This window comes from Notamacropus eugenii, chromosome 1, assembly GCF_028372415.1.
Source record: "Notamacropus eugenii isolate mMacEug1 chromosome 1, mMacEug1.pri_v2, whole genome shotgun sequence".
Taxonomy (NCBI): Eukaryota; Metazoa; Chordata; class Mammalia; order Diprotodontia; family Macropodidae; genus Notamacropus; species Notamacropus eugenii.
In genome coordinates, this window is record NC_092872.1 from 466,500,776 (window position 1) to 466,528,143 (window position 27,368).

Genomic DNA, 27,368 nt, shown 5'->3' on the forward strand with positions numbered 1-27,368 from the left:
ATGGGCGCATACAGAGACAGCTGGAGCAGGGAAAACAGTCAGGAGGCCGCAGCTGCAATTGTCAAAGGAAGCCGCGAGGAGAAAGTTTAGGGCCAGCATCTCTCTTTCCCTCCCCTCTCCCAGCCCCACGATCTGGCCAAGTACCTCAGAGATCCTCCCCCTTTTCTCCCCCTCCCCATTTTCTGATTTACTTCCCTGGGAGGGACTCTCAGATCAAGGCCTTAAGTCTTGTCTCTTTTTCACATTGCCATCTCCAGCGAAGTGACCTGAAACGGAGCCTCAGTCTTGTTTTAGAAGGCTGTGGGGGCCTGATATAGCTTCCCATGTTGTGACTAAGAGAAGGCCTCCTGTGCCTAAACTAGCAAGGTCTCTGGAACTCGGGCGGACGCCCCAGAGTTCTTCAGCTGCATTCCCCTAAAACCCTTCAATTCTGGACCAGGACAATTGCGCCACCAGATCTGTGCGCCCACATCTTTGCACTCCCCTCCCCCACTCCGTTCCCAGGACTCTCAAGGTTTGGAGTCCTAAGAACAGTGCGTTTTCAAATACAAAGTAAACATCGCCGAAGCCGGGGCAATTCGTGAGCTTTGGGTGGGAGGCGACAAGAAAGGCATCTAGATATAAAGGATTGATGAAAAACTGTTAGGTAAAGAAACCTGAAAATCAAATCCCTAGTCACCTTCCTCGATTTTTCTCGTTACCCCCGAAGGCGCGTGACATGGAGAAGACTAGAAGTGTGTGTGTGTTGGAAAGGTTGTTTGTGTATATGCACATGTAAATACCCGAGTTTTGGTTGGATTCGTTTATTTGCATTCTCACCAGGGTTGCCTCGGGAGTTGGGAAGTGGAAACACCCTTAGTCCAGGAAAAGGGGCACACTTCTGAGCTCCTGTGACCAAGGCCCAGTGTCATGATTCTCCGGAGTTGCAAAAAAGAAACAATGAAGTTTATAAAAATAGAACTAGATATTGGAATATGATTTAAAAAAAAAACAACATCCTTTTACTTTGCAGCAGCTAGTTTTTTTTTTTTCAAACAAAAAACTAATTAATTGCAAACCACAAAGAAGAAATAGAGAGGAGAGTAGATGGTGGGGTAAGGAGAAAAAAGAGGAAAGGAGAGAGAGAGAGAGAGAGAGAGAGAGAGAGAGAGAGAGAGAGAGAGAGAAAGAGAGAGAGAGAGAGAGAGAGAGAGAGAGAGAGAGAGAGAGAGAGAGAGAGAGAGAGAGAGAGAGAGAGAGAGAGAGAGAGAAAGAGAATTTGTGCTGGCACCTTTCAGAGGCCTCTGAGATACTCAGTGGCGGTCGGGTACGCTCATTTCCTTCTGCGTCTGGGCAGCCCGATGTCCTGTAGGATAGTGGAGAGAGCGCAGAAAAGTGTGTCAAGTGAGTCGGCATTGGTGCCCCTAGCTCCACAGTGCTTCTCGGAGTCGGTACAGAGTTACAAAGAGCCCAGATTCAAGCCTCGTTAATAATGACTTTCCTCTGTTCCCCCAATCCCACTGCCCCTCCCTGCTTCACCATTTCAAACGTTTGAGTCCTAGTCAGCGGAAAAAGTCGACCTCGCCCAGAACTCTCGACTTCCAGATTGGAGAGACTCAAAGCCTTCTTGCTGAGCCATGCGCTCCCGGTGCTGGATGAAGGGTCTCCTGGCGTCTGTTTCCACAGCAGGCTCTATTCGAGCCCAGAGAAAGCAGCTCTGCGAGCTAGGCGAGGCTTCACGGAGACCACACCCGGGTTTGAGAAATATAAGCCCAGTCCCACTTTATGAGGCAGCTGCTGAACCCTTGGCGTCCCTATCCTGAACTGCCCAGAAAACGAATGCCTTCTCTTTTGCGAACAGCAAACTTCACCTTTCCCTCCCTCCAGGCTGCATCAAAACCGGGCTTTAAAAAAAAATGGCATTGCTAGCGACCCTTACATTAAAACACAAACTTTCTAGCCTTCTACTATTGCTAACGTTTCCTCTTTAAACTCATTGAACTTCAAATGCAAAATACCTTCCTGAGAAAGCGTGTGACATTTTCCAGGAGAAATGCCTTGAGGAAGGGAAAAAAACCCGGAACAATCCCAATTTTAAAAAAAGAAAAAGAAAATACACTTTTTTTATCTGAAATCTTTTTACAATTTTCTAAGCATGGAAAAAAAAGATATTTTGTCTATATGCACTGCAGTGTATCTAATAAAAGGACTGTAGTAATAGAATCTTCACGATGCCACAGGAGAGTTTGTCCATTATCCAATAACTAGTGTTTAGCTCTTATGAGATAACTATCCAAAGGGAAATGGTCCTTCTTATCAACTAATTAACTGTGGGACCTATGTGTGAGAAAGGGATATGAACCCCTGCTCTCTGAGTATGGGTACTCTGGGGGCATGTTGGGTGAATTAATTTCTATTTTGATAAATAATGTAGAAGTAAGGTTTTTCACACTAGGCAGTAATATGAACAGGGCAAATCAACGGGCTGTAACTTGCAAAACAAAACAAAACAAAAAACAAAATATCACCTTCTGTCACCTTCCACAACCAAAGTCCTTTGTAAGGAACAAAAACACCAAGATTTGTCACCGGATGTGAATCAGCATTGGGGGTGAATTGGGTGGATGGGGGGGGCAGGGCGGGAAGCCTGCTCATAGTGAAATCAAGTTCTGTAGATGACTTATGACTTTGTGGTTTTGTTGCAAAGAAACACCTTTCCTTTCATTAATCAAGTGATGAAGAAGAAACTTAGAAATAGGACAGAGACTTAGCAACTTTACCAACCTACCCTTTAATGTATGCCTTGTCCATCACTGCCATAATTGGTAATTTTTGAGGGCATGCTTAGGACATTGGAATAATCTCTAGTGCCCTGTCATCTGTCTTTTCTGGGATGAAATGTGTAGTTCATATCAAGAGATCCAGAAATGAAGCCCTGTGATTTTATAATGTTTTCTTTCTGATTTTCTGACCAAAGCAGGTTTCCCAGGAGTGGAAAGTCTATTCTTAGGGGTGACTCAAGCACTCCAAGGATTTTGGCCAACTAATCAATCTTACTAAAATTTGATTCCTGTTGGTTCCACACTAGACCCAGAGACAATTTCAGCCCAAAACTGCTGGACTATTCTGCTTTACTGTCATCAGTGAAGTATCTGCCTGCTGGAAGAATCAGGATCTCTTTGAAGTAAGGAGAGAGAGAACACATTCATTCAAACTCTTCCTTTTTCCTTATATCCCTCTTTCTTAACTAGAATGAATTTTCTGAATCACTGTGTCATTGCCTTGTTCTCTGACTCTAGCTATGTTTCTTTGGCCTTTAAAATAGAAAAATAGCACCAATACCACTGCTACTACCCTCTCTGTCTTGACATCTGGCTTAGTAAATAGGTTTAAATTCTTTAAAATACCCTCTTCCAAATCTAGTTCTTATAGCCTGTCTAGATCTCCTGGCTCTCTCAAGCCTTCTGAAAACAGAAGCAATTATCCTTTAAAGTGATAATCCTAAAAACATTATTTTCTCCTTCTGTCCTCCCCCAAAACTCACATTAATTTTAGGAACCTGATCCAACTTTTCCCTCCATCCTCCTGGCTAAAAATTCTTACCACTGCCCCACCCCCACCTCATCCCCTTCCTGGCCCCCACCCCAAAGCCTTTTTTTTAGTTCCAGTTTTTAGAAACAGTTGTAGTAAAATCCAACCTCTACCAGAATTTGCTCACCATCTGATTATGGTTCCTTTGCAAAAACTTTAATGCATTTCTGGGGACTTAGTGAGAGAAGTCGGGGATCTCCGCAAATCCCATCATCTTCCACTAGATCCGAACAATTAGAGGAACTCAAGGAATAGAAGGTAGAGTCTCCAAGTGGCTTATATTTTCTAGGGACAGTCTTGCTTTCTTATTTCCTCTGTCCCATGATATACCCAATTTTAGGTTTAATTAGAATAATTGACTGAAGTGAACCCATTGGTCCCAATTGTGCCTTCTCTTGCACTGGTCTAAAATCCATCCAATATCAGCAGGGAACTGCTTCATTTCTCTTGACCTTCCTGGAGTTGAAGTTTGGGCTTCTTTCCTCATATCTGCTTCATTGCCACATGGAAAATAACTTGAAAATAGGTGAGCTTTGAATTTACTGAAAAAAGTGTGAAAATTTCCCCTCCCCCTGACCCTAGGGCAAATGCATAGCAAGCGGCAGTGTGCACTCTTTGTGCCAAGGCTACCAAGTTGTAAAAGGACTGAAGAGAGGAACGAGTTGCTAAATTCTTTGAGAAGAGAAAATTTGTGGGATGACAAGGAATGCATGACATTCACCTTGTACAACCTGTCTTAGATGTAGGCACTCTTTGTCCGTAGTTACTCTTCCTTTCGGAGAGAAGGCAGGGAATTTATTCAGCTATCCCTAAAGAACATCCGCTAAGCAGTCAAAAAAGAAGTTGTTGAAGTTCCCCTGCACTTGGGAAGTTTATAATCAAGATGGAATAGAAGGCGTCTGCACAGAAAACCATTAAAGATCATGGCTTCCTTTTATGGGTTGTCTTCCCCTAACAGAATGTAAGCTCCTTGAGAGCAAAGGACTGTTTTTTACTTCTCTTTATTCCTATTGCTTAGCACAGTGCAGGGCATATATTAAGTAAATTATTGTTGTGGTTGTGGTTAATGATAATTTGTTGTTGATGATGATGTTAAGAAATTGAGACCCGAAGAGGAAGCATAACTTGCAAAGAGTCACACAAGAAGTACATAGCAGAGTGGGAATATGAACTTTTGTTTGATGATTCCAAATCTGGCACTCCTTTATCCCAGCTTTTCTGTTTATTTTGAAGGGCAAAAAGATGCCATTGACATTGTAGGTTTTTATTGGTTGTTGACCAAAATGGATTGACTTAAATTTGCAGTCGTATTTTATTTTGTTAATGGAATGGGTCACTACTCTAGGATATGAAGCAACATACACACACACACACACACACACACACACACGAGGCTCTTGGTGGGACCTCTCGGATGAGATAAGCTGAAGTAGGCATTGTAGACAGCAACAATAACACATTTTTACTTCCATCTCATTTTGCTTCCTTTTTTTGCCAGTCTATAAAAATTAATCAAGGTGATAACTGCAGCCCATTAAGTGTAGAGGTGACCAAAATCTAATGACCTATGGAAATGCTTCAGCAATCCACTGGTGTGGGTTTAAATGCCTTGTATCTCTCAGCTCTGCAGTTACACTATCTGAAGATTGTATAATTAGCATAATTATTCCTCTTACTATCACAATAATCATCATCATCAGACTAGATCTGTAATTTCACCAGATGAGAAATCTCAGATGAGAAAATTCCTTTTTTCCACTAAAAGTCTGGAGTTTTTCCATAACTTAAGAGACTTAGAGGATTGCCTACAGCAATGAGAGGTAAGTGACTTTGGCAAGGTCACACAGCCTATAAGAATCAGAAGTGGGACTTGAACCTAGGTTTTCCTGATTTTTAGGCTAGCTCTCTGTTCATTTTACCTCCTCCTTATCATCATCACCATCCTTATCATGTCATTACTAAACAAAGATCAATGTTTCTGGGCAGTGGTTCAGGCTTTTGTATGAACAGATTTTTTAATCAAAAAGATTTTTTAAAAATACTATTGACCTGAAATACCTGTCATAGCAATATTTTACAAAATGGGAAAGACAAAAGAATATGTGCACTTTGTTAGGTAGAATCACTTTTTCTTTGGGAAATATCTGACAATAAACATAGTTTACAACATTTTCTGATACTAGTGAAATGATGGTGATATTTCTTTTTCTCCAGGGTTGAGGTGAATAAACTTTATTTAATCTTTCATTCTAGACCCTTCTTTTTAAAAAATAAAATAAAACAGTATCCTGAGCCCGGAGAGGCTTTCAGTAGAGACTTCAGTATTCAAGATAGTATGTAAATTATCTGTAAGTGCCCGTCACTATCCAGATGGGTAAAATCTCAGTGACATTAAAATGATTGAGCATTTCAAATGATTTATAGGACAACTAGCAACATCCATTTGGGTGAAGATTGGATATAGTTTTTCCAACAAGCTTTGGCTACTGCCAAAGTCCTCCTGTAATCTTTCTTGGATTCTGTCTTATCCTGCTCATCCTAGGGAGCTTGCTCCAAGAGTAACAATTCCCAGCTCTGGACTGGAAATGGGAAGAGGGAAATGTTTCTAATTATTCACAAAATCAAATCCATTTTAATTTTTAAAGTTTATCTCATTAAGCACTTTCAAGACGATTGTATGTTGGAGTGGTGGATTAAAAACAAAGCAAAAACTCCTTTAGTTATTCTGTTTGAAAGGAAAACTTTTCAGTTGTTGGCAGAATAGCTTTCTTAATATTTGGGTTGAATTGAGAGGATCTGCGACAATTTTACAGTGTTGGGGCTTCCGAAGTTTCCTGTAGTCAGAGAAGAAGAGGGAGCCTAGTTGTAGAAGAATAACATTGGAAGGCTAAATCACCCCTGGTATCAGATTTTGGATGTGGCCAATTAAGAACTGTGTCATCTTAGAGAAGTCATTTTTGTGTCTCTGAGTTTGGTTTCTTTCTTTAAAAAATCAGAACTATGTGACCTCTAAGGTTTATTTTATTTAGCTCTGATTCTGTGCAGGACCCCAGGGCCAAAGATTTCTCTGTACAATGCAAGCAAACCATATTTTTGTTGTTTTCTCTATGAATGGAATGGATGTTGCTTACACCGAATTGATCAGTTAATTGCCTTGGCATTATTAGAGTCAAGGCTGATAACATCCAAGTGTTAAACACGTACAAAAGTACATTTTCATCTCTCTACCAATTAATTTACACCCAGAGTTTTAATTGGGGAGACTTTTACAAGCTCTCAGTTCTTTTGGTATGTGTGCGTGCATGTGTGTGCATGTGTGTGTGTGAGAGAGAGAGAGAGAAAAAGAGGGAGAGAACGTGAGAGTGTGTGAGTATGTGTATTGAATATGAGAGAATATGAGTGTGTGTGGGAGAGATAGAGCATGTATATAAGTCAGAGGGGGGCAGAGAGAGAGAGAGAGGAAGTCAGAACTGAGGCTGGAGTCAGAGGATCGAGATTTGAGTCAGTGTTAGTATACATTACCTGTGTAACCCTGAGCTTTTAACATTTCTCCTCATCAGTTTTCTCATCTGTAGAGTGAGGAGTTTGGACTGTCTCATCCCTTCTGCTTCTAAAGCCTATGACCATACCCAGAGGGCATGTGGGGAAGTAAAATGAGAAATGCATGTGAAATCTCTTGCTTTGAGAGATACCATGGTGCTTTGCTCCGGCAATCAATAAAACAGATTCGAATCCTGCCTCCACTTTTATATGACCACGGCTATGTAGAATTACTATATTTTCCTGACCATCTCCATGTCATTATAAAGATAATAATAGCCATAGTGCTTCCTTTTCACAAGACTTTTGTGAAACTTGAATTTTATACAAAGGGCTTTGCAAGCCTTAAGGCTATTTACTTCCCCTTGAAAAGGCCAAACTAACTCTTCACTTCTTTCATTCTACTGAGGAGGAAAGAGAGTGAGGCTCAGGGGAGGGAAATAATTTCCAGAGTCATCCTAGTAGGCAGCATAGACTGAACCTGAGTCACTCAAACCCAGGTCATCTGGCTTATGATTGTTATTGATGCGGGTCTTTCTATCACTGCAGCATTTACTTTCCTTGACATAGACAAAAGAAATCTTTGGTGGGAAATTCCTTTTCTCAAATCTGTTTTAATTTTTACAAATTGAGAAAATTAACCACAAGTAGTAGAAACTAAGCAAACATATAGGGATATAACTCTTGTAAAATGCAATAGTTAATGATGACTTCCTGGAGAGGCACCATAGCATAAGGAAGAACACTGTACTTGGGCTTTGAAAAATGGATTCAAATCCCAGATCTGATATCTATGTGGCATTGGGATTTTACTTCTGCTCTCTTGAAGATTCAGCTTTCTCATCTATAAAATAAGGAGTCAGGGGATGGGTTGACTTGATATAAGCTCCCTTTCAGATCTAAAATCCTATTAAGATCCTATAACTTAAATTCAGCTGTGAAGGATAAGTTGGATCTAGATCAAAAGTTGTAGATGAACAGAAAGACTGGATTCTGTGGGAGAATGGCATAAGCAAAGGTGTGATGGTGGAAATAAGCTTGAATTATTCAGATGACAGAAATAAATATCACAGAGTCTTTATTGGTCATTGGAAAGTCAATCCTGGACCAATTACATTTGCTAAACTAGAAAACCAAAAACATAGAGCTTATCAAAGAGTTTTAGCTACAAAAAGAAGCATTTCTTTGTCTGGTTATTGACTGAGTCCATAAGGTGCCAGTATCGGGATAAAAACTGGAAAGTATATGAATTTTTCAAGCTAAAATAATTGGCTATAGGTACAATATAACTATTATAATATGAGCATCAATAATATTGAACGTATTTGCTTCTGAATTGTCTGGCCTCATGGGGAGTCTGTTCTAACAAGGTGATGCTTAGTTGTCTGTTTAGTCTAACCAGACAATGTGATCTGAATCGTTGCCACATAAGGATTGGCTGAAAAGATATTAGTTGTTTAGCCAGAAGAAAACTCAAGGAGAACATGAAGGAAAGAATCATATTCCAATTTTGTATTCAATTGTATTCAAATAATTTAAGGGACGACCCCGTGAAAGATCCTTGGTTTACTTGGTCCTAGAGTACAGAATTAGGAGCAATGGGTTTCAGAAGTTATTCAGAAGTAATTCTACTTCCTCTAAGGAAAAGTTTCCCAATCATTAGAACAATTTCAAAGTGCAATGCTGCCTTTGAAGATAATGAGAAAGACCAACACAAGGTCTTCAACCGGCCTGAAGTCCAAGACATGGCCTTGTTGGGGATGTTTTTAGATTTAATTGTCAGCTTAGTGAGGCTGAAGAGGTCATGTTTTACCTAAACTTTATATCTTCTCCCAACACTAACATACTTCATTAAGAATGAATAATGTTGATCAAACAACATAAAGGGTATTACTGCCCTCTTTTAGGCTTCAATCAGACATCAAGATCTAACCCAGGTGTGGGCAACCTTCATCCAAAAGGTCATGTGGCCTTCTAGGTCCTTGAGTGCAGCCTTTTGACCGAGTCCAAGTTTTACAGAACAAATTCTTTTATTAAGGATATTTGTTCTATGGAGTTTGGATTCAGTCAAAGGCCACACTTGAGGGCCTGAAGGGTCATATGTTGCCTCAAGGCCAAAGGTTCCCTACCCCTGGTCTAACCTAACTACCTCTGGGGCTCTATTGTTCTTTATTTGTCCTTGGGAAAGGAGTTCATTGTCATTGTCACCTGGGCGAGTGACTTTCTAGAAAGAATCATATCAATGAAAGATCTTACTTTTATCCATTGATTTATTAATGAAGCATAAATACAATAGAAGGATAAAACAAGCACATCTGTTAGGTATAAGCTATCCAGATGAGAAATGATTATAAAACTGCTTAGAAAATATTCCATACCAGGAACTGCCCCATGCCTAATTGTTCTGGACCAGAAAGAAGAATGAATGGTCCTGATGAAAAGGAATGGAAGATCCTGCCCATTTATCCCCTCAAAAATACCTTATTATATATATGATAACTTTCCTGGATTTTTCTGTAGCTTCTCCTGGAAGAGTCCACTGGCTTCCTTCAGGGAGAATTGTTTCATTTGAGAAGCTGCCCCTCATTAGGTTATTGGTGTAACTTTTAAGGCATGTGTTTGTTTTGTTTTGTTTTTAATTTCTCAGAGAGATTGCCCATATCTCTTCCCTCCCCCTGCCTCCCTTTCTTGGAGGGAGTCAAAACTTAAGGTACCACATTTTCAGACATTTCATTTACAGGAAAGGGTTAAGGGAGTACCCTAAATGTGTTGTTGGTTGAGCAAGTTATGGAGCCTCAGTCAGGGCAGTTCAGACCTTCTTTTTGAGGACCAGCCTCCCCATCCTCTCCCACTCCAGATGTCAGTTTTTTTTTTAATAAATGGGCATTCAGCTCATGAGAGACAGATAAAACACTTAGATCCACCTTTCAACTTTTACTTCTAAAACTACTTTTTCTTTCTTTCAAAGATGAGGGGAAGAAAATTGCTCTTTAGGCAATAGTTTGGCAGAATATTGCTTTTTTTTTTTCTTTCCAAAAATCAGATGGGACTGACAAGGCTTAGCTTCCCTCAAGTAATTTAATTTGGAATGGATCTCGATGGTGCTTGGGTCCCCTGGAAGATCGACTGCAAGAGTCTGTAGAATTCCCTCTGGCAGCATCTTGTGCTCAGTGATAAAATGTATCGGAATAAAATCTAATGCTGTTATATTCCTCAGCTTCTCCCAACCTGCACCAATTAGCTACATTAAAAATATATTCAGCAACTCAAAGAAAATTTCAATTGGACTGAATGGCTCTGGCAAGTTGGCCCCCTTTAAAATGGTTTTGTTTGTTGCAATGCAGTGCCCGAGATGTTTATCAGTAATGGGCAGACAAGCCCACGGAAGGAAGAGCCTTAATTCTGTCTGAGACAGCTTTTTATTGCTATTGATAGTTAGCACCGGTGTCCAGCCTGAGAAATGGAACTGCTGCAGGCAGCTTCAGTCAAGACATCTTATTGATCTACTGCTTTCTTTGCCTCCCTGGAACTAGAAAAGAAAAATAAAAAGTCAGGGAAAGCTGATGGGATGAGGACTGTGTGGCAGCCCACTCTACAGTCACTGAAGGGTTACTGACTCTGTGTGCGTGCGCATGGATATACTTGGTGCTTAGGCAACTCTATGGACTATCCACCCTTATCCCACAGCCTGACAGAGAAGCGTCAGCAGGCCAGCAATAATGTCCTTTCTGGAAGAGATGTCTCTACAAGCCATTTGGGGCATGTGGCTACTGCTGCTTTTCCTTTTTCCCCCCCCAGTGGCATATGAGACTCTCTCCTAAAATCTTGCTGAATGCAGTCAGTCTGAACTAGAACTCCTCTGAATCCCATTCAGAAATAATACATTTCCAGGTCAGTTTTTTACGGCAAGATTTTACAGTCCCAAACACTCAGCCCAAATGGTGCAAAGAAACAGTGTGCCCATCACTCTGATTTTGAATATAAGAATGTATCTCCAGGATCAATTAACTTACTTCTCTGAGCATCCAAGAGACATCTTTAGGGTATGTACATGAGAGTTTATAATGTAGAAGAGACAGAATCAGCTGTCAGTCCTGTCTAGAAAGTAATAACTTCCATCTTTTGAAAAGGAAAGGGCAAACTTTTCAGAAGTCATATTAAACAGTGGAAAATGTGCTCAATTCCAAGGACTACAGAGAGTGAGGACCCTGGGAAGTTTAGGAGAGGAGACGGGGGTTGCAGGTGGAAACTGAACATTTTTTTTATTATTATCATGGGGTTCTGCTATAAACAAAGTGAGATTTCCTTGGAAGAAAAATAAGGCATATGCCCAGTGAGTAAATGGCATTCTAGGGCTTATTCAAGGGTGTGTGTTTCGGGGATAGAGAAAGTGGAGTGGGAGGGAATCAAACATGGGTGGACCTGGGTCCCTACAGCAAAGAGACAGCAAGTTAAATTTACACATACTTATAGAAATTATTCCAGCACCATTACTGTCACTATTGGAAACTTATTACTAATCTAATGAAGGCAGATCTGAGGTTTAAAAAGAAACAAACCATACTTGACTACAGAAAGGTAAATAGAATTGGCCTGTGTGGTAGAAATTAGATCATCATTCCTTCTCCAGTGGAGTATTATTATATAATAATCCCTTATAGAAGATAAGATTCTTTGGGTCCTATTAGGTTGGTTATTGGTCATACTCTTGGGCCTGACAATTACCTTTTTTTCTGCTTGAGGTGTTGGTAATAATAAGGACAGTTGCCAAAAGTCCTTTTTAATGTCAATGTACTTTGAAATCTTCTCACTACAGGAATGAAACCTGTGAAATCAGAAAAGCTGTAATGTTGTCACCCTTACCCATCATTCTGGAGAGCACAGCACACACAATGTATTCTGAAGAGTCTCCCTTCAGAGTATATCAAATGTGTGTCATGAGAGGTTGTGCCCAGATTGTGTTAAAGAGGACCAGGCTAGCAGTGCTGCGATACTTAATGTCTATTTCAAGACTATTGTTTTAACTAATATTTTTTTCTACTTAGATACATTCTTCCCTCAATATTCTGCCTCCTCCCCTGCCAACACCCCACCCACTCTCTCTTCTCTCTAACACACTGACAAAGGTTACATTCAAACTGAGGCACTTTATTCCTTTTGTTTTAAAAGCAACACTTCAAGGTGTATAGCACTGGGCAGGATAATGGTCTTGGAGTCAGGAATATGTAGGTTCAAATCACACTCAGACATGTTTATTTTAATTTTTTTATTCTATGATTTTTAAAAATTTTCAATTCCAAATTCTCTCCCTCTCCCACACTTTGAGAAGACGAGAAATACCCACTGTGCATATGACTCAGGCATTTATATAATAAGACAGAATATGTGTGTATGACCCAAGGCAAAGTCATCTCACTTCTTGTACCTTAATTTCTTCATCTGTTAAATGAGGGGACTCTAAGGTCCCTTCCAACTCTAAACCTTTGATCCTAAAAGTCAGTAAGTAATAAGAATAAGAGATAGTTGGAAAGGTGCTTTTTTAAAAAGAAAATTTTTTTTTTTTATCATTTTATCCTTACACCAAACCCCAGGAAAGGTAGGTGTTGCTATTCCTCTTTTTACAGATGAGGAAACTAAAAACATACACAGGTAAAGTGATTGCCCAGGGTCACAACACTTTGTGATATTTTATTTGAGGAAGGTTTTTGTGGGATAGAGGGGTCTCTCTTTAAATTCATTTCTGTGATCAGGATGTTTTTATGTGATTAGTGATGACCAGGTATAATTTTTTACACAGTGAAGGTCTCCATAATAGAAGCTCAATAAACTTCCCCCAGGAAACATTCTAAGTAAGTTTCTCTTGAGGAATGGTCAAAAACCAACCCAACAAACATTCTCACTTGGACCCTCCCAGCTCACAGTAGCAATCTGGGGTCTTAAAGATAGTCTGACAAAAGAATCAGGCAGGCAAATGTGTCAGGTCTTTACTGTGGTATGTTTTCACTCAAAAAAGGGAAAGTCCAAGACCTAAAATAAAATATACATTAGGGGCATCAACAGGCAAATAGAGAACATTATGGAGCTGAAAAATTTTAGACCAAAGCAGGAAGAGGAAAATGAGGGTTGGCAGCATGAGGAAAAGGGAACTTCCAGGGTCTACGGTTTTTCTGCAGAGAGGCTACTTTCTGATTTGGCACACCCAGTTTTCTCAGATCTCCTTATTTCCACCTACTTGATGTAGGAGGCAGATACAGCCTTATCTTCCTTTATACTGGGACATCTAAAAGAGGTAGGGAGGGTCATGGATTTTATGGGGAGGTGGGGGGAGTATTGATCTAGTTTAGACTTATCTGATTGGTCCCATATTCATCTGATAGGAATCTTAGCTCTTCTTCTTTCTTCCTAGTTCATGTAGGACACAGCTTCGACCTTGTCTTCCTGTGCCCTGAGACAATCAAAGTATGTGTGTGAGGGTTATAGGTTTTACAGAGGAATGGAAGGGGTGACATCTGGTTTTGGCATATCTGATTGGTCTACTGTCTTTGATGTCAGAAGAAGGGAGATGCTCAGGATTAGCCACTGGGACTCCAGCAGTAAAAGCATAATTATTTCCAGAAAAAAATGAAGTGTCATGTCCCATAGCAAGGGCAACCTGAGCAAGTCATATCTTAGAGAAGTCCCCAGTGAGATCCTTTTTTGGAATGATCATGAAGAAGGCAGTTCCTCTTTAAAATAACTTCATTATTGCTTACTGTCTCTTAATCTGGCAGAATCTCCTGGTTCCTAAATCCTTTTGTGGGTCAGGGAATATAAAATAATTTTAACATCAAGACAAGCAAACTACATTAAGAAGGGAAATTTGCTACCCAAATGATACCTAATACATTCCAGAGTCAAACAGAAACATTTTTGTACCATCTGTTATTGTTGGATTATCCATGCTACTGTCCCACTTGGTTTATAATGATAACTCACATTTCTATCGTGCTTTGTCATTTATCTTTAAGTCCTTTCCTTACAACAAAACCCTGTATGTAGTGCAAATTACATTATCCCTATTTTACAAGAGATGAAAATCAAACAGGGAAAGTTGGGATGAGAGCCAGATCAGTCAGGGAGTCATTTATTAGGCACCAAGCACTATGCTAAATACTAAGAGATTACAAAGAAAGGCAAAAGATGACAGTTCTCACTAAAAGGAGTTCACAGTCTCATGGAGGAGATAATATGCAAATATGATAAACTGGAGATAATCAATGGAGGGAAGGCATTAAGAAGAAGGAACAATGGGAAAGGTTTTTTTCCTTTAGATTTTAAGAGGTTCCCAAAGTGGGTGATACTGCCCCCTTGGGGGTGTTAGAACAATGGAGGGAGGCAGTAGCAGCCTGAGAAACAACTGGGGGGAGGGTACTGAGTAAAAATAAAGTGGTGGTGGAAGTATGAGGAAAGAAGAGAAGAAAATTTTGAAAAGCCATTCCTACATGTTTTATCTGTTATGTAACAGAGTAAAAGTCATAGTGATTACATTGTTTTCCAAATAAATACACAAAATACAAGTTATAATCCATCACTGGTCAAGTCCATCAACAGGTCTTAACAAGCAAGTGTTGGCACGTGAACATGTCAAGCATTGTTGGGAAGTCCAGCATGCATTGGCAGGAATATGTGCATGTAGTGACATGTTTAAAATACGATGCTATATAGTTATGTAATGCAATATTGCATCATTAAAATTTCATTGCAGGGAAAAGCCTACAAATCAATAATAAATTATTAAATTTAAGTTGCATCATTTCAAAAATTATATTTTTTGAAATGATGCAAATTTTTTAAAAAAACTGTTAAAGGGTTAAAGAAAGTAGATTTTTGGGGGCTGAGTAATTTTTTTGGAAAAGGAGGCAATAGGCCAAATAAGTTTGGAAACCTCTGGTTTAGAAGGTAGACTTTAAATGAGACTTGAAGGAAACCAGAAAAAGGTAAGAGATGATGAAGGAGAGAGTTCTGGGTATGCAACACAGTGAGAAAGTTTGGAGTCAGGAGATGGAGTGGCCTGTGGAAGGAATAGCAAGGAGGCCATTGTCACCGGACTGCAGAATACATGGGCGTAAGGCATAAGAAGACCTGAAAGGTAGAAAGGGGCCAGGTTATGAAGGGTTTTGAATGCTAAATGGAAGGTTTAAGATTTGATCCTTTAGGTGATAGGGAATTAGACCTCCTGATTCCAATTCCAACAAGTTTTCTCTCACCCTGCCTCCTACTTATATTAACATTCTTCATGAGTTGTCTATATGTAGTGACTATTTCAATCATAGTTCCCAAAACAGCTACTCCTGATGACAGGGAAGAACAATCAGAAAGGCCCTGTAGATTATTTGAATGAGCACTGGCCATGGAGTCTGTAGGCACCATCTTTAGGATCAAATAAATCTCACCTTGAATACTTACAAACTGAGTGACCCTAGGCCAGTCATTTAATCTCTTTGAGCTGAACTCAGTTTAGTCGTTTGTAAAATGGAGACAATAATAATAATAATTGTCCCTGGAGGGTTTTGTGAGAAAAGTGGTTTGTAAGCATCAACAACTAGATATATGTGGGTTACTATTCTTAGGAATGAGCAGATCTGGAACCGGCAAAGGGCAGCTAGTTTTAATATGAAGGGGCGCTTTCCCTCTCTCCACCTTCACTCCTGTCTGATTGGCTCCGTTCTGCCCACCTCCCAGGGTCCTATATCCACAACACTGCATTACCCCCTTTTTCTGTGCCTTTCCATGAGGGTTGTCTTTCTCTCCCTCCCCCTGATTCACCTTCCTCTTTAAGCATCTGAACTATGAGGAATGTTCAGTATCAGTGCAAAGGAATGTGGAGGAAATCAGTGTAAAGGAGAGAAATCAGTGTAAGGAGAGGAGAGATCAGTGTTGGGGACCAAAGCAGGATTAGTACAGGATCAGCACAGGATAGGGTGAAGAATCAGTACAAGAAGAATGTGCTGGCCTCCACTGACCTTCTCTAACCCTTCTCCCCACCTCTCCACTAGTAATCTTTTTTGGATGTTTGGGATACAGAAGCCTTGACTTCTATGTCTTTCCCTGATGGTAAGCCTTGTTCTTCCTCATCCTAAAGGATGGGAGGAGATATGTGTTCACCATGAAAGTAACCTTCTATGGTCTTATTTTTTTCCCCCCTTTTCTGGGCATTTTCCCAGCCAGTGACTTGACTTCTGAGTTTCCTCTCCATACCCACCTCACCTCCAGATCTGCCCAGCCAGCGAGTGGGGTCTGAGATTCAAATGCTGCTTCCCAGCCTCAGGGCTTTTGGTGGGGGTGGGGCTGCTATTCAGTGTGAAATTAAGTTCAGGTGCTCAGGTGGGGGCAGGGCCCCCTCACCGGGCTCAGTTCCCTCAGGGGGTTTATGCAAAGACCTTCAACAATGGATCAGAGCTCGGAGCCCTTGTCCACTGCTGCCTCCACTGCTGCCTCCCAAGGGAGCCTGAGTTATGGAGACACCCTACTCCCCTCTCAGCAAGCTGTAAAGACCCTCTCACTGACCTTTGATGCCTAGGGGTGGAGGGACCTGCGCTGCCGCTTGAGATTCTGTCCCTGAAGCCTGCTCTGATCTGCTCCTCTTGGTGCTTCGAGGCCAAGGCAGGGCTGGGCTCTGCTCTGGGTCCAGTGTGCGACAGACCTTTCACGTTGGTTTTTCAGGTCTCTCTGGAACAGAAATCTCCTCCACTCTGTTGTTCTGTGGCTTCTGCTGCTCCAGAATTTGTTGGGAGTTCTTTATAGGTATTTTATGGGCTGTGGGTTAGGAGCTAGCATATGTGTATCTTTCTACTCTGCCATCTTGGCTCCTCCTTCACTAGTAATCTTAATCCACCTCTCTGGTTCCCAGCTTTCTCTGTCCCTCCTCTCCATTGTTAACAATCCTCCACTGTTAACAAACATCTCATCTGAGACTCTTTGTCTCACAATCCTTCATCTTCTGATGGCTCACTGAAACTTGGCTTTCACCAGCAGATACCATATCTCTTGACATCTTTTCCAAGGTTACCTGTTCGTACTCTCTTGTTCCTACTGACTTACAGGGTCAGGAGGAGGAAGTCATATACTCATTGCTCCTCACTGGACTTTGAAGGCTTTCCTTGGGCTGCCACTACTCAGCTATTAACCTCTATTCCTTTCAAGTTCAATCCATTCTACCCAGATCCTTATTGCTGTCACCTGTAGACTTCAAGATTATTCTCTTTCCTCCCCAATAAGTTAAATATTTTACATATTATTTTTTTCCACTTCCCTCTTAGAATACCCTAGCTTCCCAATTCCTTAGCATCATCCAGTTCTATGACCTCCACTCTACCTCAGTCATGTGTAACAGTGGTCATACCTTAGAACCCTCCTTTTTCTCAGCTAATTTATTCCAGGTGCTGGAATTCCTAGTTATGGTTTGGATAATTAGGGTTCTATTTACCTTTCTGTTGTCAAGACTAATTTAAAAAAAAATCCTCAGATCTACCTTCATTAGAGCAATAAGTGCCCAACAGTACCTGGTAATGTGCTGGAATTTCTATAAGTATGTGTGAATTTAACACATTTTGCCTTTGCAGCAGGGTCCCAGATTTGGTCAATATTTTGACTATAATGACACCTGTAATCAAGGCATAAGGTCTTTCTTAAGCTAACAAATGATTTTCCTTCACAGCAGAAGTGTAAACAGAACTCTGATTCATGAATTTGCTAATTGTTCTTCCCAGCTGTGACATTAGCCACTGTCCAGTTTCTAGCCAAAACAAATACATTACACAGACACCCTGCATTGGGTCTCTGCCAATTATATTCCATCAGTGCTGCAGTGCTAATTATACTTTGCAACACATCCTTTAACAAGTTATTTGACTTAGTCCCACCTCCAACACAATGACAATGATCATAGTAGGCACCCCTCACTTTAGGAAAGGGAATGAGAATCAGTTCATAGAAGGGACCATTCACTGAAGCTAAAGTATTTAATGAAACAAGAGAGAATCTGGAATATGTAGACTCAGCATGACATGAAGGGAAATGACAGGGCACATGTCAGTCTTCCTTTATGATAGTGAGAACTTTGTCCCGAAATGGTGTTTAGAGTTCCCCAGGAAGAGCTGGAAATCTTGTGGTAAGGGTGGGGTGGAATTATTCCCAACTTTCTCCTACTCATCACAAGAATTTATTTGTTCTAATATTTCGTGATAGAAGCACAAATCTGAGAGATGGTCTCAGAACTATAATCCATAACACATTTGTACTTTAAATTGATAAAATACTTTGTTTGGTAAGACAAGCTCTCCCTATTCCAACCCCATAATGCCTAGAGTTTCCAGGACAATTTTTCCCCAATACAACTATCAACACATCAATCCTCTGGTCAAAAACCTGCAATGCTATTCTCTTTCAGTATAGTACAATGAAAAGAACATTGGTTTGGGAGCTAGGATAGCTAGGTATAAATCTCAATTCTGACAGGGACATTTATTAGGTATGCAATTTTAGGGCGGTCATTTAGTATCTCCATCTCTTTCCTCATCTACAAAATGAATATAATATGTGCATTACTTACCTCATAAAAAAGAACATAATGTTCTTTGCAAACATTAGAATGTTATACATATAGGAGTTATTATCATTTGAAGTCTAAAATACTCATGCTGGGTTTTCAAGATCTTCCATAATCTGGACCCTTCTCCACCTTTAGACTCTTTCCCCATTCCCTCTCCAATACACTCAGCTCTTCTTCAAACTAAGTTGTTTTCTACAATGTCCTTGACCACTCCTTTCTATGCCTTTCCTCATTTTATTGTCATCTTTGCATATGGACTCCACTTCACTCTCTGTCCATCCCAATCTGACCCATTCTTCAAGACCCAGCTGATCTCACAGCCTCTGCTCATTAAATGTCCATTGTCTTTTCAAGCTTTTACGTTCTATAAATGAGAATAGGTTCTTATTATTGGAATTTTTTCAACTCACGTTAATTTTTAATTTCCCTTCCTTCTTTCCTTCCTTCCTTCCTTCCTTCCTTCCTTCCTTCCTTCCTTCCTTCCTTCCTTCCTTCCTTCCTTCCTTCCTTCCATGACTTCATTGATTCATTTTGGGTAGGAGGTTTGATTTCCTTTAAGGTTCTACCTTTTCTACAAATCTATGAGTCTTTGGTTTTTCTAGCCCCCTTTTAATATCTTAAGGTGGTCTGATGTAGACTATGTTGTCATCTTCATAATGTTCTTGTGACATACAAGAGGTGGAGATTATTCTGTTCACAGAAGTGGGGGAGCCTTGGCCTAGGGAGGGGCAATGATTTGTCCAAAGGTCATTTTAATTTTATTCAATTAAGACAATATTGATTTAGCAAGGATTTTTTATATTTGATTTTTATTTTATTTTTCTTAATTAGAAGCAAACAAAAATTTTCAACATTAAAAATTTTTTTTGAGTTCAATATTATTTCTATCTCTTCCCCCTTCTTGAGAAGGCAAACAATTTGATATATATTATACATGTTACAGAAGAAAATACAGGTAAAAAAAAATCAAAGAATAATAAAGTTTTTTAAAAAGTGTGCTTCAATCTACATTCAGACTCCATCAGTTCTTTTTTGGGAGGTAGATAGCATTTTTCATCATAAGCTCTTCTGAATTGTCTAGTGTCATTGCATTGTTTAGAACAGCTAAATCTTTCACTGCTGATCATTGTACAGTATTTCTGTTACTGTGCATAATATTCCCCTGGTTCTGCACATTTCATTTTGAAGCAGTTCATGTAAGTCTTCCTAGATTTTTTTTGAAAGCATCCTGCTTGTCATTTCTTATAGCACAAGAGCAATTCATCACAATCATATACCACAACTTGTTCAGCCATTCTCTTACTGATGGACATCTCAATTTTCAATTCTTTGCCAACACAAAAAGAGCTGATAATAAATATTTTTGTACATATAGGTCCTTTTCCTTTCTCTTTGGCCTCTTTTGGATACAGACCTCATAGTTGTATTGCTGGATCAAAGTATATGCCATTTGGGTATAGTTCTAAATTGCTCTCCAGAATGGTTGTATCAGTTCACAACTCTACCAACCATGCATTATCCCCTCCAGCATTTGTCATTTTCCTTTTCTGCCACATTAGCCTATTTGCCAGGTGTGAGGTGGTACCTCAGAGCTGTTTTAATTTAACAAGGATTATTTAGTAATAAATTGTCAAACTTGAAAAATAGTGATGAGTAGTTCTTCATCCTGGAAGGTCTTTAGATAGAATTTGGATGACTTTTTATGAGGGATGGTGTGAAGAGTTGCATTAAATGACCTCTGAGGTTCCTCCGCCTACTGAGATTCTATCTGCTTCCTCAGGAAGATTCCAAATTATATCTGCCTTGGGTGGCTTTTTGGTGTAATGGAAAAAACACTGACCTTGGAGCTAGAGAAACTGGGTTTAAACTACTTAACATGTCTGGGTCTCCATTTCTTCAGCTGTAAAATGAAGAGGTTGGATTCAATGACCTTAAAAGTCCCTTCCATCTCTAAATTTGTGATTCTATTATAATATATGATCTGGGCTACTCTCCCATTTTCCATTCACACTATCAAGGTACATCCCTAGAGGGATCCAACCATGTTCCTTCAGGCCTCTAAGGTTAACTCCAAGACTGTTTTTCTAGTGCTATAAGTTATAAACCTTGACCTGTGCCCCTCTTCCTGAAATTATTAACAGATATCAATTAATTAGCTATGCAATTAACTTTTAGAGAGAAGGTATTTATGGAAATGGAATAATAAAAATAATTGATTTAAGACATCCCCTGCAAAAACCTATGACATATTTTCCAGGACTTATGAAGTCCAGGAGAAAGTGGGCTTAAGCTGAGAGATCCTGGCTAAGAGGTAACTGGTAGATCCTGGATTTCGGAAATCTTTTTCTCCCCATCATGGGGTATTAATGGAGATCTTTTTATTAATGGAGGGCATAGCTTTTCTGCTGTGCTTTGTGCAGAATCTTGTAGTTGTTTCTTCTCATTGTGTCTAGTTTATTCTTGGTATTCCACGTAGACATTGTCACTAGCTGCTACTACTGTCTTAGTGACACCACTAGGACACTAATGAGAAATCTGCATCTTCTGACACTTTGACATTCACAAACTTCTCCTTTGCTCGAAGTGAGGGTCTTTGGAACCTGAAGATAAGCATGAGGCTTTTCTCCTCTGCCCCACTTCTAAAGAAATTCCTTTTCAGGAGGTTAGCTAGAATGACTCTCCTCCACGCTGGCAAACACTTAATTCCTGATTCTAGTTTTCTGGTTTCATACAAGTCCCATGATGCCTGACAAAGTCTCCTGAACTAATCTGGATAGATTTTATGAACAACTGTCAGTCCAATTTATCTCATTGCTTTCAAGGACTTTTAAAGTCTTTGATTGATTGATTCAATAGAAGTGTCTAGGCCCTGGTTACACTTAGTTCACACTTCTGCTTTTTCCATTGACTCATTGGAGATGTTTTCATCCGATAAAGGTATCACAGCTAAGTGGGGTGGTTTGATTGATTGACTCAGTCAACTCTTGCCTTTACACTATGATTCTTTCATTCATGACCTTTGGATACAATGTGCATGTGCCCAGACATGGAGAACTGAAGCCATCTCATAGACTCTATACCTAAATGTGGGAGAGATTCCTCTCTAGACTTGATGTCAGAAAAGACTAGAGATATTTATTGTATTTCTCTGAAGGGGAGGGGGACATGGAAATGGAACAGGTGGTGGGGGTGGGGTGAAGGAGAAGCTGTTCAACACTGATTCTGTGTCAACAAAAATCAAATCCAGGCAAGTATAGGGCTGATTCACTTTGGGATACTTACTCAAGGTGAGTTGTCTGCTGTGGCTTCTAGGAGAATGAAAACAACAAGACACTCTGGGTCTTTGAGATATAAGTTTGTGGAACCTTCTGGCAGAGTCATCAAGATAAAACCAGGGCATAAAAATACAGTCAAGCAGTTCAAAGAAATTTTGAGCAGTTAAATATGAAGCCAGTTGGGTAAGTTATAGCATGATCCAGCACTAGGAGCCAAAAATAGACAAATTGGTATTTGATTCAGTAGGAGAATTTCTATCTCCTTCCTTCATGTTACTTCAAGGTCAAGGTAGGACTTTGAACAGGGGAGTTCTATTTGCTTGGCCAACTGGAAGTTTTTCCAATTTTTGAGAGAGATTTTTTTTGGGGGTGGATGATGTGGGGGAGTTTGGGTAGGCACAGGGCTACCATGGAGCCAAAAGAAAGTTTTTTGGGAAGATAGTTGTTAAGAGAGGCCATATAAAGCAACAGACTTGGAGTGGAGAGCTAGGTATGGATTTTATGTCTACATTAGTTTTTTACTTTTTTTTTTGTGGGAGGGTTCTGCTGACAATTATTTGGAATTTTCTCTTGGAGTTCTTTTACATTTTAGTATTTAATTTTATTATTTTTCATTTGTACTTTCTTTCTCTTTCCTTCTCTCTCTCTTTTTCTCCCTCTCCCTCTCTCCCTCTCCCTCTCTCTCCTTCCCTCTCTCTCTCTCCTTCTCTCTCTCTCCTTCTCTCTCTCTCCTTCTCTCTCTCTCCTTCTGTCTCTCTCTCTCTCTCTCTCTCTCTCCTTCTCTCTCTCCCCCCCAGGGATGGTTGGTAAAGGTTTTCCTTCTGGTTATCTTTTTCCATCTCCTCTGGGCTCCACAATTGCTCGAATTATTATCACTCGATTCCCTCACTTCAGGATGGGGGTGGGAGTGGAGGTTGTGAATAGCCACACTGACCTCTTAGTCCTTGACTTGGAGTAATACAGTTGCAAGACCAAAATCATCATCCTGAATGGAACATCCTAGTGTCTGTGCCTTGTCTCTTCCAACAGCCCACCTCCCACCATTGTTAGATGTTCCTGCCTTATGATGTCTTGTCACTCATTTATAACAGTATCCTAGTGGTCCCCAGGCTTTTCCCTCTGATGCAGTACTGAACTGGGATTTTGGACTAGGGTCAGGCTCTGCAGCTGCAGACTTTCAGTCCCAGATGAGGTGGCTTGCTATTAGCTGTGTAACCTTGGATAAGTCATTTTACATCTCTGAGCCTCAGTTTCTCCAGCTGAAAATGAGGATGATATGAATACTCACACTATTATTTCATTGGGGTGCTGTAAGGAAAGTAATTTATAAACCTTAAAGTGCTAGATAAATGTGATGAGACAGAAGAGTCTGAAAACTAACCTATTTAGAGGACATTAAAGGACATTTTTTGTATGGCTCTGATATTTTAAAATAATTTTAAATAATATAAATTTATAATATAAATTTTAAAAAAATTTAAAATTAAACTTGTGGTTTTGTTGATCTGGTAACTCTCAGTCGAGGAGTCTCCCTTTGCCAGTACAGACAGACACTTTGGCATCGTACAGAGAGCTGAGCACTTTGAGGGGGTGGAGCTTATGTGGGATCATGGAACATGTGTCCAAGGAGGACTGAACCAAGGCCTTCTGCCTTCTGGGTCAGTTCTCTTTCCATTATACCACAACTTCCTCTCTAGTTCCTGGGAAAGAAAAATAATGATCTCTGTGCTGTGTGACATTTGGTAAGTTCTTTACTCTTTCTGTGCCTCGGTTTTCTTATCAGGAATGTGAGGAATATGATCCCTGATTTTTCCTTTTGCTGTGAGCTACACTCCCTCCCCAACCCTCACTGTTAAAAATCCCTGAATGGATGATACATTGTGTTCATTCCTTCAATAAGCATTTATTGATTGTCTCGTAATCAACAGACCCAGTGCTAGGCTATGGAGTTGCGCGGGTGCGCACACACAAGCAGTCTCTGCCTTCAGAGAATTTCCATTCTATTGCAGAAGGGTGCACAATGTACACAGAAAGGTCAATACAAAATATACACACAGTAGATAACTTAAGGTATTATGTTGTTCAGTCATTTCATTGCGTCCAGTTCTCTGTGACCTTATTTGGGGTTCTTCTGGCAAAGATACTGGAGGGGTTTGCCATTTCCTTCTCCAGCTCATTTGACAGATGAGGAAACTGAGGTAAACAGGGTAATACATTATATTTATATATTATATAGGCATTAATATTATGTTATGTTATGTTATATTACATTTTATTATATGTTATATACACACACACATATAATTATGTATGTAATTAAATATGAAATTGTATGATTCTGAATATGTGTTGTAGTCAGAGAAGGATTGCTGATCTGGACTGAATTTAATTTCATTGAAGCTTTTTGTCTCTTTTAGATATAAGTGAACTGTCCCCCTACACCTCTTTGCACCCTCACCTAATATGACTCCCTTCCACCAACTACTCTGCTCCAGTCGATATGGATTCTTCTCTGTTCACCAAACAACTCACACTGTACCTTTATGCCCCCATGCCTCTGATCAGACTTTTCCTTATGTATTCTCCCTTTCCCACCTTTATTTGTTAAATTTCTGCCTATCTGAAATGGTGCTATCTCCTCTAGAAAGCCTACCATGATTCCCCTGATTAATAATGACCCCTCTCAGACCTCACATGGCACATTGTTTTGCATCTCTCTGATGCACTTACCATAGAATTCTGTGTATCATAGTTACCTGTGCATGTGTCTTATCTCACTGCTAGAATGTAAGTTCCATGAGAGCAGGGACCACGTCTGATCTATATATTTGATGTCTCTGAACCTCAGCACATGAATGCTATTGCACACAAAATAAATATTCATTGTATTTGCTTTTGTGATCACAGATTCTTAAAGCACAACAATAACAACAAAAACCACAGAAGGAAGTCAGCAGGAGAGAAAGGCATTTGTTTAAGAGAATGTCTGAAGGACAATAGACTTATTGGTCATTAGAGGGAATAAGCTTGGACCAGTCCTGTCCCTTCTAATCCAAAACAAAATCTTACTCAGTAGTTTTAATTCCCTCCTATTTTAAAGTGGGTAGTATTTCAAGTATATGGACTATGTGGAAACAAAGGTGTTGATGACCTCATTGGAGCCAGCCTCTAGCAAGATGGCCATTGAACTACACGTAGGGCCATGAATCCCCCATCTTGGGCAAGTCTCTTCTCCTTTCAAGGCCTCATATTTCTTATTTACTAAATCATCCAGGTTTCAGGTTTCAAGTGTTTGATGCTGGGTGACAGGTGAAGAAACAAGAGAGACAAAGGGCATGAGATTAAGTTGTCATACTCACATAATCACATCTCAAGCAGAAGGGACCCCAGAGGCTCTCGTCCAAACTGTTCCAAGCATCAATCTGTTCTACAACAGATCCAATCCATGGTAATCCAGACTTTGCTTCACAATTTCCATATGAAGTACTGCCAAACTGGGAAAACAAACCTGGATAAGGTAATTTGTCCTAATGGGCCCTGAAAAGGTAGTGTATGTTTAGCAGAGGCTGCTAAATTAAATTTAAAAAAGTGTTCTGCCTTTCCACTCTAGGCAGGGTTCCACTAGAGTTCAAAGGACCAGAGAGAGAGAGTCTGACCTAGGTCTGTAACAGAGCAGACAGGCTAGAACAGGAGAGGAGTGTGTTCTGCCAATAGAGAAGGGGAATAGAGAAGAAAGGGGTCCTATCTGCAAGGGCTCCCTATGGCTGCCTCCCCAGGCTCCTTTTTACAGTTATGGCTTAGGGTTGTAGGATAATGGACTCAGTTAGAAGAGACATTTCAGTCAGCTAGGCCAACTCACACTGTCTGTCTATCTCTCTCTTACAGAGGAGTAGGGCATAGCAGATAGATTTAGAGAAAGGAAAACTTGGATTTCAATCTCCCTTCTGAAGCTATTAATAGCTGTGCAATTACATATGGATACACACATAATACATTTAGATATAGATACACATATATATGAACACACACATATATGAAGAGATACATATAAATGCACACACACATATATGTATGTGCATGTATATATATACGTATATATATATGAAGACACCTCTTTTCTGAACTTAAGCTTCTTCACATGAGAACTGGAGTTAATATTTAAAGTAGCAATCCCATTGTCATGTTGTATGGCTGAAATCACATGATGGAAATGTAGATTTAGAGCTGAAAGAGCTTAGAACATAAGTTCATGTCCTGATTTTCACAACATCTAGGGTTCCATAGATAGATTTCAGGGGGGTCCATGAACTTGGATGGGGAAAAAAAATACATCCATATTTTTCACTAACTTTTAACTGAAATTTAGCATACCTTTCAATTACAAATGCAGGTAACAAAAGAATATTCTAAGAAGGAGTCTATAGGATTCACCAGATTGCCAAAGAGGTCTACAGCACAAAAAAAGATGCTCCCTCCCTCTTTAACTTTAAAGTTTTGTTCCAAACTTCTCATCTTCCAAGTGAAAAAAACAAGGTCTAAGGTCATATAAGTAATCAGTAATAAGAGCCAGGATTTGAACCCAGGTTCTTAGAGTCTAAACCCTTTCTGTCATATTAATTGTGTAAAAGCTTTTGTGCATTTTAAAATAACTATATAAATGCCCACAAGTGGGAAAGTGATCTTCCTAATATTACACAAGTAATAAACGGCAGTGCTAGGATTTGAACTCATGTCCTCTAAACTAAATGTCCTGTGCTCTTTCCACTACATTGTTTATACAATTAGGTCCCATTTCACAGAGCTAGACCAGGAAATTATTCCAGAGACTCATTGAAAAGAGGGAAAGCATTTTTGGGAAATATGCTGTGGGGTAAACCCAAAAGGAAATCAGGAAATGGGAATGAAGTGAACTGGATCTTGGTTTTCTTCCTTTCTCTGTTTGCTTTCGTTTTCTTGATGGAGTTTCAGAGTGTCTTTGTAAGAAGGTGATGCACTTTTTCAAAGGCAGGGTAGAGGAAAAAGCAGTCACCTCAATCTCGGCATATAATGCTTCACTTCCTAACATCCTGTCCAGAGGCTGTGAACAGTCTATTCTATAGGTGTAGTCTAGCCCTGCTCCTCTGCATATGACCAGTCACTTCTGTCTTTCAGTCTGTTTTCTCCTGTTTAAAATGAGTTCTACTCAGATAGTTTCCAATGTCCCCCCAGCTCTGAGGGGGCAGCTTATAGTATCATGGAAAAAACACTGAAATTAGTGAAGAGATTTAGAATTGGTCACTCACTGACTGAATGATCTTGAGAAAATTGTGTAACACTTTGGGGTCTTGGTTTCCTCCATGTAAAATGAGGGGGTTCAACAGGAGGCCCCTTCCAGTTTTAACATTCTGGTATTC

The 27,368-nt window shown here is 40.0% G+C and overlaps 2 long non-coding RNA genes across 4 annotated transcripts in view; one reads left to right on the forward strand and one right to left on the reverse strand.

The window, feature by feature from the left end:
* The window catches only part of LOC140519317 (uncharacterized), a 75,352-nt gene that overhangs the window by 4,460 nt on the left and 43,524 nt on the right, over positions 1 to 27,368 (forward strand). The window lies entirely within an intron of this gene.
* LOC140519314 (uncharacterized) lies at positions 9,397 to 17,145 on the reverse strand. Its single transcript, XR_011972173.1, has 3 exons — positions 16,657 to 17,145; positions 11,836 to 13,555; positions 9,397 to 10,639 (listed from the first exon to the last, which is right to left on the reverse strand). It is a non-coding gene; the product is annotated as an uncharacterized lncRNA (long non-coding RNA).